At 31.2% G+C, this 15111-nt stretch overlaps 1 protein-coding gene across 1 annotated transcript in view; it reads right to left on the reverse strand.

Moving 5' to 3' along the window:
- The window catches only part of LOC117177327, a 200556-nt gene extending 189162 nt beyond the window's left edge, over positions 1-11394 (reverse strand). Inside the window, exon 1 of the mRNA XM_033367951.1 lies at positions 10466-11394. The gene's annotated coding sequence lies outside the window, so the exon portion shown is untranslated. The remainder of the gene's footprint in view (positions 1-10465) is intronic.
- Between the last annotated feature and the right edge of the window lie 3717 nt (positions 11395-15111).

A 15111-nucleotide genomic window follows, 5' to 3' on the forward strand; every position in this document is an offset into this window, starting at 1 on the left:
CCAATTCTATTTCAGCAGATATTTGCGTTTTTCTAAATTAGGGTCAAAATTATTTTAAAATATGTTCGAAGAAGAAACAAGAGTGTTTTAGCACTCATAAACTTTAGATGCGTTTCTCTCGAAAAGCCTTTCTCAAAGTTCCGACTTAAAAAAATGCCCCAGCGACTCGTTATATATATGAAACTATAAGTAACTCCATACGGGTCACAAGAGTCCTGTTATCCATGCAGAAGCCCAAGATTTTCTACCAAAAGAGAATAATTTGTAACGAAAGAGTTAAGTTTTCCAGCGAATAAGTCGAATGTTTTGGAAAAAAAGTTCATTTTTAAAACCGAACACTTCTTTTTAACCAAGAAAGATGATTTTTTCAAGCAAATAGTTGAATTTTTAACAAACATATTAATTTTAGAACAAAAAGTTGCATTTAAAAACAAATACTTGAACTTTTAAGGAAATAGATGGATATTGAACAGAAAGGAAAATAAATTTCTCGAAACCAAAAAATCTATTTTTCAACCAAATATAGTTGAATCTTCAACTTGGCAACAAGAAATTTCCACCAAATGGTCGAATTTTTAAACAAAAAAGATTAAATTTCAACTAAAAACAGTTGCATTTTCAACCAAGTATTTGAATTTTCAATCGAGAAAGATTAATTCTCAATGGCAAATGTAATGTAAATATTTCGACAAAAAGACAACCAGAACAGATTAATTTTTAACCAAACTATTTCAATTTTAACAAAAGAAGGTACAATTTCTACTAATAAATTTCTATTTCTAATAAAATTTGATCCGAGTTTTTTAAAAATTTGTCTATAAAAATAATGATATTTTCATGCCAAAAAGACGAATTTTCTAAAACCCAGAATTTTCAACCCGATATCAATTTTTGTAAAAAAGATAATTTTCAGCCAAATAGTTGAATTTTAACTACAAGAGAAAATTTATCCAAAAATTGAACAGTTTAAGTTGCAGTTCAAACAATTGAATTTGAAACAAAAAAAAAACAACTAATTTTCAAGAAAACAGTTTTATATTCAACTAATAAAATGATTTTTTAAAAATTAGTTATACTTTCAACCAAGTAGCTGAAATTTGAACAAAAAAATTATGAATTAGAAGTATATATAGGTGAAATTTTAATTAAAAATGACTAATTTTTAACTAAAATTCTATTAGTTAAACTTAAATTTTAAACAATGATTTTCAAATTGAAAATAATTTCAGACAAAAATGTGTAGACCGCAATAAGCGATTTTAGTCTGACATACGACAAAGACGATGACTGAAAAATTCGCTGCAAGAATCGAATTTATTCGCAAAAATTCATTAAAAACAGAGCGAAAACTTCTCATACTTCACAAAATCCGAGATTTGTTGACAAGTTCTCTAAATACCGATACCAATGCCGGATCAAAAATTCTAGGAACTATAGAAAGCTTTAGGAGCGGTTTCGAAACGAGTGATGTTTACCAAGACAATGGGATTCAAAAATAGAAATGCTAGCCTGTTCAAGTCGTTAAAAGCGAATTATCAAGTGGTCGAAAAGCGAGCCTTAGCCTCCAGGCAAGACTTCAGCTCGAAAACTTATAGGAATGTTTGCATCCCGAAATATATTCCAGGCACTGAGATTCACGGTTTCCTTCCTATCTTCCAAGAATGGAATCACAGAAACTCTTGAGAGTCGTCATTTGAATTTCCAGCTCTCCAGGTGAGAACTTTATTTCAATTAAATGTTTTCATCGATTGAAATTCTTCTTCATCTGCTCCTACTTGAATAACAGGAAAGGTTGTAAAAAGAACTAAAAACCCGCAATTAATTCAACACATTCTGATCTTCCAGTGTGAAACGAGGTGTAAATTATATATACAAGTTTATGGTTGATTCTGAACCAATATATTTAAATTATTACATTTCCAAAAAGGAAAAGAAATAATACAAAAAATTAGTGCATGTCTAAAATTACTAATAATAAAATTCATTCTTTTCACAAAAATTTAAATAAGAAAAATGGCGGAGAAAGGAAAAAGTGTGAGGTTGGTTTTAGTTGATTTTTTTTCCTTTTTCAAGATTCACAAGATTTAAAATGAAAAAATTAAAAAAGAACTTTGTTAATATTATTTTATTTAAGTCGCAAAAATAATTTTTAAATGTGCAGAGCTACCATCTTTCGAAAATGTTTGCTTTACTTTAGCTTTGCCAATGGTTTAAATATTCCGTGATGCGATAATCAAAACTGGATAGTGTAGTACTTTGCAATATTTTCTGCTTTGCGGACCTTAGTCTTCGATACCTGCAAAAGGTATCGCCGGGAGATACGAAAGGTCCTCTAGAGGATTTTTAAATCGACATTGCGTGGTATCGTTCAAGGATTGAGAAGACCCTAAAAATTCTGAAGATATTCGATAAGAATCGTGACGGTAAGATACGTTGGAGTATTCTCTCGATAGGTGAGCCCGGTAGTAAACGGATAAACCGGTCCGCAAAGCCAAGGTAAGGTGAAAAGGCCGAGAAGCGCGAAACTTCTCCTTCCTTTCAAAAACCTTCTTTTATAACACGACAAAAAATTCTATTTCAAACAGAAAAATACTAAAAAAATCAAATCCATAAAACAAAAGTTAACCATATTACTAACTAGTGATTCCAGACTTATTCACTAATTAATTTAGTACCAGTAATATTAAAGTAAATCATCATGTTATTGTTTTACTTAAGTAGCAAACATAGTTTCTTAATTGAATACATTTTTTAATTATCAGGCAGTACATCTGGTTTTTTTTCACTGAATGAATAAGTAACTTTTCACTGATTGTCAGTGACCAATCCCCAGTTATTTCATTCAGTAGAATTTAACTAATTTATATTTAGAGAGTAAGAAATACGGAGAAATAAGTTTGATTCAAGTTTTAAAAAATGAAAAAAGTTTAAAAACTAGTTTTGCTATTACCCTCACTTATGGAGTCCACTATTTATAGTTTCCATCGATTTTTCATGCCCTTTTCATTGATCCGAAGTATGAAAAGGGCGGCAAACCCCAATAAAAATTCTGACATCTTGATAAAACTTTACAACTGCATTTTTTATTAAAAAAAATAGTTTTTCATATCGCTGTATTTTCTATGGAAAATGGATTTAACTCTGTTATAATTATTAAAATTTGTAATTAAAACTCGAGAAAATTAAGTTCTTTCTTAGCTTATCTACATCTACTTATGATAATTCCTGGTGAAGAAACAATACATCTGCACAAAAGTGTAGTTATTAAATTTACACGAATTCCTGGATTTGCGACACGGAGAGACTTTTGGTATAACTGAAATAAAACACTAATTTTGGGATAATAGAGGTACGATTAGAAAAAGTCGAATAGTGACTATGAAAATGCAAACTAATATCTCTGCTTGGAATAAATAGTAAGAATATAAAACTCTTCCATACAAAAAATTACAGTATTAATCAGTTTGTTTTATGCATATTTTTTTATCTTAAAAAATATCTTTCTAATAATCTCAGTACGTTCACTCAAATTCTGTAAAAAAATCCTTAAAAATTCCAGGTATCTCTAAACTTTTCCAAGGCATAATTTTTCTGAATAATGAGCCACTCAAGTATTAAGTATCGCATTTTTAAACCAATTCTGATCCTAAATCCCTTCATACAACTACATAATACTTAAATAAGCTCTTTAATGATCCATCTATACATGGTTAAATTACAATTAAATGAGTGTACTCATAGCGATAAAAGTAAAAAGAATAGTAATAAGTAAAGCGTGATTCAAAAAAGCATATTTTTTCCAAAATATATGCCCTACAAAATTGTCACTTTTGGTGTCACCGTCAATAGATTATTTTACTTTAGATCGCCATTAGGGGTCTAGGAACCGTATAATACTTTTTGTATGTAAAAGTAAATAACGATGTTCCTTAATGTATGAAAGTAACTTTATAGAAGGACAAGAAATTTCTTAGTGGGTGGTATAAGCTTTTAGGAATATAATAATTACAGGATATTCTCAAATATACTTATACTATACTATATACTCAAATATACTCCTATACTATATTATTTTAAATCCTTCGAAATTTTCAAAATCTCATATATCTTGCGAAATCCCGTATACTCTCTTGAAATCCTTCATATTTTCTAAAGTTCCTTTAAATATATTAAAAACATTTTTTTATTTAAATGAAATCAACAAGCCCTTTTTTTAATTTAAAACAATTTTAAAATACCATAAATCCTTGGAAGAATTGGAGGTCCTGGAAAATATTCCAAATTAGGATAACATTCTTTGGAAATACCCTAAAATTTCATTTTATTTTATTTAAATTTAAGTTTTTCTAGAAATCATTTTAATTGTTTTTTTTTAAATCTTTAAAAATTGACCATAAAATCTTTCAAATTCCCACAAAACTCTCTAAACTTCTTTGTAATTTGTTAAAATAGCTTAAAATCTTTAAAGGACAGGACTTAACATACTAATCCTAATGCTACGGCTCCGGCGGTTAGGCGCTCGGACGTCACGTTAGAGTCGGTCAGCTGGTTTGGTCGCTGCGTACTAGGTTGTAGAATGTAGACGGAACAGCTCGGAAACTTTTGGGCGTTTTACGCATAATCTTTTAGAATTCTCGCAAATCCCGGTTGCGAAAATTAGAAGTGGCTCTTATTTCAATACGCATTCTTATTTAATAATATTAAAATTTTGTACATTTCTTATAAATCATGTTACATAAAACCCTTAATATTGACAATATTTTTACAACAATTATAATAATAGTACCTCGATTATCCTTAAATTCCTACATTTTATTTTAGTTGGAGGTGCACAAGGAACTAAACATTGAAAACAAATGTATCGCCGTGCACACCTGAGAAATAATGAATTATATTTTATCTTCCAACATAATTCATTCAGCTATATAATATTTTTGTTTTAACAATATGTATAAGTAATATTTTTTCCGCGTATGAATATCCATATTTTATTTTGCAAGCCCCAATAAAATGCATTCTCCCGCAATATAATAATAATATAAGTGATATTTTTTCCGCATATGAATATCCATATTTTATTTTGTAAGCCCCAAGAAAATGCAATCTCTCGCAAAATATGCTGGAATACAAAATCAAAGGTGCTTCAGTTACACTTCTCTGGAAAAGGATTTGAGATGTCAACCGGGAAGGAATGTGACAATCCCTCCCCTTTATCCTATTGCATATAATCCCATACGATTCCTGTTGACGAAGTAAGACTGTTCTCGAAGTTCTGAACCTTAGAATGAATATTTTTTTTAATGATGATTTTTTAAACTATAAAAGGTGCTAAAATGTTTGTTAAATTACATTACAAGTAGTAGATTATAAAAAGAAAATTATAATTAATATTTTAAGTCGTGTAGTTTGAGCAGTATTTATTAATATAATAGAATTGGAGAGAAATACTTCGTTCATTTGAATGTTCAGAACTTCATTAAGTTTAATTAACTACATAGTTATTATAGAAGAAACTGCCTACGTGTACCGAAATTTCCGTAAAAAAATGGGCGTGTATACAAAAATCCGGTGATTCGTACCAAAATTTTCGTACAAATAGCCTCTCTTTCAGTTCTTCTTTCCATACAGAAAAAATCGGGCTATTTATACCGAAATTTTCGTACACGTAGCCCCGGCCTTTATAAAAATGCGATTTTTAATATCACGGTGATCTCGTCTCAAATCAGTTGAGAAATCCTACTCGACGTTCCAAGAAAAAACTATGTTTGAAATTCGGAACGATATCAGAATATAATTACAAATTATCTTAAGATAAATTCAATACTCTAGATAAACGATCCGTAATAAATCACGAATATAACAGCGAAAATACCCGAAAATTTAATTTCCAAGATCAGAAGTCAAAACATGATATAACTATGGAAATTACGTGTTTCTTCCGCTTATTTGAGTACATAATAAAAATTTGCAAAAAAAAACCTAAGAATAGAAGTTGTAGATCTTTTAAAAATACACCTTTTTTCTGATACGCATTTTGTCTTAAAACCATTATTTTTTGAGAAAAAAAGGGAAATCTTGATAATAAATGCAGTTTCTTGAAATGGTACTTGTAGCACTTGTGTGATTACTGATTAATCAAGGATATATATTAATTAAAGGCACACATGTACCCCTTTCCAATATCTCGTATGGGATGGGAAGGCATACTTGTGACTATCACAGAAATAATTACAGTCATATACCCCTACCCTTCCCCAATGGCACCCCAATTGGGGGTCACAGAAATAATTTACATCTGCCCTTTACCATCTCTCCTAATTAGCTACGGGTACCGCTCTTTTTTGGAAAATCTTATTTTTCTCATAAAATAATTATTTCAAAGAAAAAAACTCATTCAATTAGGTATTTTCACTTCAACCACCAGTTAACTTCACTTCGCTGAATGCCGAAGGGGAAAACAGTGGGCCAAATGCATGGAAATCAGTCATTTTTTGCCCTATTTTTCTTGTATCTTCGCAAAAACTAATTTTTACATTCTCATTCCTGAGAATGTAATGTAATCGCCCAAAATTTCAATTTTTGGTTTTTAACGAATCTTTACGTTTCGGCACTCACAGAATCCGAAAACCAAAAAATTTCATCAGTGTCTGTCTGTATATCTGTATGTATGGTGACCTGAATGTTGTAGTCACGCTAACTTTTGAAGGTTTTTTCCAATCGAGTCCGCATTTGATACACTTCTGAAGATCCCCAAAATAAAGGCTAAGTTCGTTAACCAGATATTTCGAACCAAAATTTAAAAATTGAGAGCATTTTCAAAATTTTGAATTTTTCTTTTTTAATTTTATAAATTATTGTCAAAGTTTCTTATAGATGGGTAAAAGACTTGCAAATTATCTAAATAGAATTTTTTATTTTTATGAAAATTAGAAAAGTTAAATACTTTTAAAAATGTGAAAATTTTCAAAAAATATAAAAATTTTTTTTATAGATTCAAAAATTTCGTTCAAAATTTTCACCAGATACCAAATATATTTCAAAACTATTCTACGCGAATTTTTCGATTAGCCCAAAATTTTAAAAATTATACCATTTTCAAAATTTTCAATTTTTTTTAACTTTTACAAATGTTTGTCAAAGTTTCTCATAGATGGGTCAAAGACTTGCAAATTATCCAAATAAAATGTTTAATTTTCCTGAAAATTGGAAACGTTATATACTTTTCGAAAATTTGAAAATTTTCATAAAATAGAAAAAAAGATTTTTTTCATAAATCCAAAAATTTTATTCTAAATTTTCAGTAGATACCAAATACATTGAAAATATTCTTGCCGGATTTTTCGATTAGCACACAATTTAAAAAATTAGAGCTTTTTCAACATTTTAGACCATTTTTTTTCAAGTTTCAGAAAATGTTGTAAATGTCTCCGATACTTGAAAAAAATATTTGCAAATTATTCAAATGGCATTTTTAATTTGGATGAAAATTAAAAACGTTAGTATAATGTAATCGTCCAAATTTTCGATCTCTGGTTTTTAACGGATCTTTACATTTCGGCGCGCACAGTATCCGAAAATCATAAAATTTTGCCGTTGTCTGTCTGTACGTCTGTCTGTATGTATGTATCGTTACCTGAATGTTGTAGCCACGCAAACTTTTTAAGAATTTTTCCAATCGAGTCTGCATTTGAACCAAGATAAAAAAATTTAGTGCATTTTCAAAATATTGAAATTTTTAATGTTGAAATTTTATAAATTTTTTTCAAAGTTTCTTATAGATGGATAAAAGACTAGCAAATTTACCAAATAAAATTTTTAATTTTGATGACAATTAGAAAAGCTATAAATTAAATAAATAAATAATTAAATAAATTAATTAATAAGCAAACCCCCATTAAAAAAGCTTTTTGGGGGTTTCCCTTGAAAATTAAATTAGCGAGTACTTTCACTATCGTATTCGTAATGCAATGAGCGTGGAAAATGCATTGGTATGGCGAGTTTTCTGTCAAAGTTACATTGAAATATTATAATTACCTAATGCGTTGGAGTAGAAAAATTAATTTCTGACCTAAAAAAATGTTCGCCAAACTTGTTTGTGCCGAGTTTATACATCAAAATCAAAGTTTTAAGTTTAATGAACAATATTTACAGAAGAAATTGTACTTTCTTTTTTACTTGTAAATATTTGGAAACTTTTTATTTAACATTACATTTTCCAGTAGTAGATAATCAAACAATTTACTTGAAAAAATTGACAGCTGAGCGACTATCTCGCAGTTGTTTCACGTTAAAGGTTGTGTAGGTTTGTTTATTTTGATGCGTGAATTTTAAAAATAAATTTTAGTTGTGTCAAAAGTTAAGGAGTCACTCGACAAAGATATAATTTTTAATACTGCTACTCGTCCATGTATATTAAAAATAATAGATTACAAAATAATTCTCGAATTAATGATTTACAACTTATATTATAGTTAGAACATTAGTTCTTCCTACTGAAAATTCCTATATAAGTTCCTATATAGGAACCTACATCGGATCCTATATAGAATCCTACATAGGAACCTATGTGTTTCACCTATAGGAAATGACATAGGATCCTATAAAGGATCCTCTATAGGTTCCTGTATAATGTATGTGTTTCAGCATGGGATCATATCCAGATGCGCAGTACTATTTTATAGCACCTACGGCTGCGCAGAAGTTTTTTGGTCCTCCAGGAGCACTTAGTGACATACGTGCCATTAGGTACCATAAGGTATCATTGGTTAGGTACCATCAGTTAGGCACTATTAGGTACCTTATTAGGGAGTGTCCTATACAGGCACCTATAAAGGATCCCATGTCCTTTCCTATAGGTTGCACCTATAGGTGAAACATATAGTATCCTATGTAGAATCCTATATAGGAACCTATACAGGAATTTTCAGTAGGGCTTGATGAAATAAAATTGGGAAAACACATTCCATTCATTTGAACATTCTAAAATTCAGGTACATTATTTAACATAACTAATTGACTAATTACATGAATTTTTATTGCTGTTGCATTTTTCCTACCTACAGTAGAGTGGTTTTAGAGATGTCTAACAAATTCCGAGCATGACACTTGGCGCTCATAGGACACATTGGTATCCTCTGATAAAGAGAAAGAAATTTCTAAAATGAATTTTATATATGAATATCCCATTCTGCCCATTCTAAAGGAGATACTACAAACCAAGTTCCCTATATAAAGTCGATATAATATCTGCTTGTGATTATGTTTATTTAAAAAAAACTATCGGCTAACGACCTTTTGTGAGCGCCACATATTTGTGTCCTATATATACACACACGTTCTTTATGTAGGTTACAGACTCGGTGATCCTTTTTTTTATGAACTTAGGCATCGAGAATAATAATTAATAATTTACACGTATATGCTTCATTAAGCGTTTATGGAACATTATGAATTTTTAAAGAGATATAAAGTTATGAATGAAGATGCACTTTTATTTTTTAGAGAATAAATTATATAAGAATATACATTATTTAAGAATAAAGATATGTTTTTGTTAACGAGTTCAGGCAAATTCCAAAATCTTCTTGTTAGAAGAAGGCAGTGTCTACTAATCTACTCATACAGAAAAAGAATAATAATAATAGGTGGAAACTGTTATTTCATTTTATTTGTTCATAATAAATGAAATTAAAATAAAGTAAAAGATTTTGATCGCAAATAATAAATTTGGACTATTATCCTGTTCTATTCACTAAAATTTTAAATTGTAAAATATTAAACTGAATTTTTAATTTAATTTAAATTCAACATCTAAAAAATATAAAATTACCAATCTTAAGGTTTCGAACTACAATTAAAATTTTAAAATGAGGCCTACTTGAATAATGATTTTAAACTGAAATACATTCAAAACTAGGAAATTTAGGATTAAAATCATGTCAATTAAAAAGTATGAGACTTTATAATGGATTTTTAAAATGCTTGGAAAAATAAGTAAAAAACAAAGAGGCTTTTAAGGTTAAATAATTTTAAATTTAGAAACTATATTATTACTATTATTAGACAGGCTTTCCTGGTAATACTTCTAAAAAATACCCCGTCATATTCCGAGAGGAAAGAATTTCCCTCCATTCACGGCATTTAACCAAAATTCAGTTTTAAAAAAGTAGCGAAAAACTCGAAGTAAAAAATAAGCAAATTATGTAAGTAGGCAGAAAAGAACAAAATAGAGACTATACCCAACTTACTTTACTAAGAAGATAAAAAAATGCAACAAAAATACACTCCCAGTAAGCATTTCAGGTTACCCGCGCCATAACAACATACACATTCAGGTCTATTTTTGAACAAAACGGATAATTACCCCCTGCTGATGTCAGGGTATACGTTCACAAGACCGTAAAATAAATTCCCCAGCCCTAGAAAAGGTTTTGGAAAGCTGCTGAAAATTGTGAAAATTTCTTACCTGCGATTAAGCAGAACTCCACTGTGATGACTAGACTGACGACCCCTCGAGACTGTTCATCCCCAGGTTAGAGGCCGTTCTCCAAAAGAGAAAACAAAAGCTTTTCACTCAACAGCTCATCTCAAACGAAACAATCTAACACCTGTTTCCAAAACCTGCGATAACACTCCTTTTTAAAATTTGTAATGTACACTCACACTTTATATCCTCTTTTTGCCACAAACACTCTGCCAAAACACTTGAGAGACACACTACTCTTGGAAATTCACAAAAAACAAAGTCTGTTGATTGTTACATTTTTGCTCCTTGTTTTTCTGCACTTGGAACAATCAATTATTTTTAAAGTCTCACAGTGGCTCCAAAATCGTTGAGGAAATTTTTGGCTCGCATCTCGTGCAGAATCGATTCAAGTCAACTCGAGTCCCGTCGCTGCGGGTGTATAACCATTAAATAAACAATAAATCGACTAAAATACCCGAAATACTACATACGAGTCCGTTAGATTTGGAGGTTATGGTGCGTTGAGTACGAAAAAATGCCGTTTCCAGCAGCTCTAAACCGTTCGTGAAGCTTCGGAGATATTCCCTTTAATGCTCTCTTAAAGCTGCATCGAGATTGAACCTCACTAACTTCCTTAAAACGCGATTGATCACTATATATCAACCACCCACGACAAAAATGATAACGATTGTTGCATTTCACGCGTTCACACTTTTGAAATACTTACAAATACTGAGAAAATGCCTCGCCTTTCTAGAGACTTCGCCCGTCGCATGAGCGAAGCCGTTTGATGTGGGAGTAAAATTACGATTCTTTCCAGAATTTTCAATGACACTCGATGCGAACGGTTCTCAGGATTAATAAAAGTTCGCCGGATACGAGAATTTCACTTCCGGTTAGGATTATACTGGTTTTGAAAAATTGTGTAACATGCTACTCAACCGACGGACGTAATGTAACTGCAGATTTCCGAGCTCTCGGCTGATTCCCCCACTCCGAATTATTCGTCCTGGAGCGACGTCCCTTCCCAATGGCGTGGCTCCTCCCCGTTGTTACGCCCACGAGTTTCGACACACACAGGAAAAAAGTTGTGTTGAAAGCTTTGAAATGTCAGTGACTGTCTGTGAAGCTTGGATATTGTCGAGTTTTATGCGATTAGTTTTATCAAATTTAAGATATTATCACCCAGTTATAGTGACTTTAATTACACATTAGGAGTCAAATGACCACTATTTAATGAACTCATGAGGCATTTTCACTTAATTGCTAACCCACTTCGCTAATTCGTCGAGTGCTGAGGGGAAAACAATGGCCCCAAATGCATAATATCTTCCTGATAAATAATAAATATGATCATTTAATTATTTCATTAAATAGTTCTTGAAAATTAAAAACTAATTTTCAAATACACTTTTATGTATAGAAAAAATTAGTTTTTACAAAGATAATAACAAAATAGTGCCTAAAAAATCCAATCCTATGCATTTGGTCCATTGTTTTCCCCTCAGTACCCAACGAAGTTAACAGGTTTTTGTAGGTGTTCAAGAACAGTACTTAAATTAGATAAGGAATTGTATATACCTTAGAGAGAGAGAGGGGGAGAGGGGAGAGAGAGAGAGAGAGAGATTATCTACATCTTATATGATCTTAGAGAGGGCCCATAGGCCCTCTCTAAGACCCCCCTCCCCCGTGTAACGAACTGCAACAAAATATTGCTATCCCCTCCCCTCTTGCTGTACGTTATTTAGGGTTTCCAGGAATGATAAAATATGGGACTTGAAAATAATGGAAATTTTACGTATTTAAGATAGGCACTGCCAATGGTTACGGAATTTTCCGTAGCGTTAGCCCTCAACGAGCTAGAAACGGAGATAGAGTTATACGGAAAATTCCGTAACTACAGACAGTGTATTTAAGACAATACAATCTTTTCAGTGTGAAAACGGAATAAAACAATATTTCAGATAGAAATTAAAAATGTGCACATTTATTTATGTAAAAGAAAAAAATGGCTTTTACATCATAACCCAGTGAGCACAAATGTCCCAAGACGTTTTTAGAACGTCCTAAAAACGTGCTAAGTCAGGGCAAATAACGTAGATAAATAACGTAAATAAATAGAAACATACAATGTTCCAAAGACTTATCTTAGGACGTTTTTTTTTTTTACTTGGATTCAAGTTAACGGAGATATCTAGACGAAAACATATACACTAAGTACAATATCTTAAAAGAGCCGAGTTCTAGTAATATCAGGCTTTCTAACTACTAAACAAAACAAAAAGTAAGATTATTTCTCATAAGAAAATGTTCTTGGCATTGAATAGGGCCGATTGTCCATCGATTTTAATTATATCTTTTGCATTGTGTTCTAATTTTCCAATCACAATTTTTTTCAAAAATTCTAAGAATCAATTAAAAGCTTGAATAACTTGAATAAATTAAATCCTAGAACAACAAAAACATTGTGTATATGTATACACTGGGGCTGTTGATTATGAATTTAAGGTAAAAAATTCGAAAAGGCGGATCAAAAGTTTTTAACATTTATAAACTTAAAAAAATATATTATGATTGGAGTGCATATTCCTTAAAAGAGACATAAAGAAGTTATTCAAAAATAATTTTGACCCGGGATAAAGGTTACAAAAAAAAACACACATATATCGTGGAAAACACCCCCAAAAAATAGTTTTTGACGATTATTTTGGAAAGGGTGCATCGGTAAAAAATAAATGTTTGCAGGCAACTTGTACATGCGCATGTACATGTTTGAGCGCGCCTACGGCGCGCGCCTGTTCGTTCTCGTGCTTCGCGCTCGATAATATATTTTCATAACATATGTATCGAAAATTTGACTTTCGATGCCCCCGTAGCGGGTCGAAACATGTGTTTTCAACCCTAGACTAGAAAGTAGAAAGAGACGACTGCGAAAGTAACTTTACGCCGTAACTGGTATCGAAAGTATATACATTCTACTTTATCTGCAGTTGTCTGCAGCCATTCTCCCTGTTATCGAACCTCGTTTCGAGAATCGTGTCATTCTAACCCATATCTGTCACTGTCGAATACCTTCTCTAGATGAGAATGTAAAAATGATTTATTTGTCATGAATAATTTTTTGATAGTTCTGTTTTTAGTTTTAATAATAAAAAAATAGCAACAAAAACATGAAAAGTTAAATTTTTTGAAAACCCACACACGAGAAGAAAAAGAAGTGAAAAGTCAAAAGTTTTCATGAGAATGTGGCCACGCAGCGGGCACATTTTTTACTGTTAATGACGTTTTTCATGATTAAAGCCAAAACTATGCATCCAATCAAAAAGTGATTCATAACAAATTTGTAGTTCTTGTTTAATTGCACAATTTTAGTCAATCCATATTTTACTGCATTTTGATCATTTTGGCCGAAAAATGTAATTTTAGTATTTTTCATTATTTTGCATGCTGTCAAAATTTAAATTTTGTATTTTTCAAGAAAATTCAAAAAAATTTTATGATAATATTGCAGCGCATTTAAAAAGCAACATTTTTTTCTCTTGACTTTTTCATATCGTAAGTTATTTGGCTTAAAATGTTCATTTTCGTGTTTTTTTTTAATTTTCTAAATGCTATAACTCTGGTAATTTTTAGTTTCATGAAAAAGTAATTAGGATAAATTGTTCGACTTTCTGAATACTATGAATATCCGTACAAAGAATTTTTGAATTTTGAAAAAAGTGGGCTCAAAAATATTAAAAATGCGCTAACTTTTTGAATTTTTATCTAAAATGGTTGGCTAACGAACTTGATCTTTAGTTTAGGACACTAAATGAGTGTACCAAAGGCCAATCTAATAGATTAATTTTTTCAAAATTAATTGCGAAAACAGACAAAAATACATGCATACACACATATATACATGCATACATGCATCCATACATACACAGGTAGGCAACATACAGACACATTCGTAAAAACCTGTTTTTCAGATTCAGGGGGTCTCAAAACGTGGACAGTTGATAAAAACTGGGAGGGGGGGGGGGGTCAAATTTTACGCAAATCTAATACCTACTCTGATGAGAATGTAAAAGTAACTGCTATACACTTTTCCTTTGTCGACCATATGTTAGCTCATGTCTCGAAATGGGGTCGTTTCTGAATGAAAATATATAGTACTCAGATTATATATAATTTTCAGTTACAACTTAAGTTCTGCGTATTTTCATCGAAAACCCATCTCGGAGATATGAGTTACGACAGGAGCGTGGTACCATAATTTGTGAGATTCACAATTATTGGCTTAAATAACTAAATAACAATAAATGATCAGATTTTTGTCTTTTCACTACACATATTTAGCAACTGAATGCAAAAGGTTTCATTGAAATGGATGGATTGCAGCCAAACTCAAAGTGGTAAATTTTTTCATTCGGATTAGGCGTGACTCACTCGGTAGGAGAAAGGAGTAGTGTGTGGAAGGGATAGAGATTTTTCAGATTGATCCAGAATTCTCGTGCTATTTAAGTAAATAACACGTTCGTTCCGCAACACTGCTCCGACCCAGATTGCTGATCAATCTCTCTAGCAATCACCCCAAGCGAAGAACCTCACGAAGTCGTTATGTAAGGTTCCCCACTTGGGTCCATTAATAGCGAAGGTCTTTG

The sequence above is a fragment of the Belonocnema kinseyi genome, chromosome 7 (assembly GCF_010883055.1).
Source record: "Belonocnema kinseyi isolate 2016_QV_RU_SX_M_011 chromosome 7, B_treatae_v1, whole genome shotgun sequence".
Classification (NCBI taxonomy): Eukaryota; Metazoa; Arthropoda; class Insecta; order Hymenoptera; family Cynipidae; genus Belonocnema; species Belonocnema kinseyi.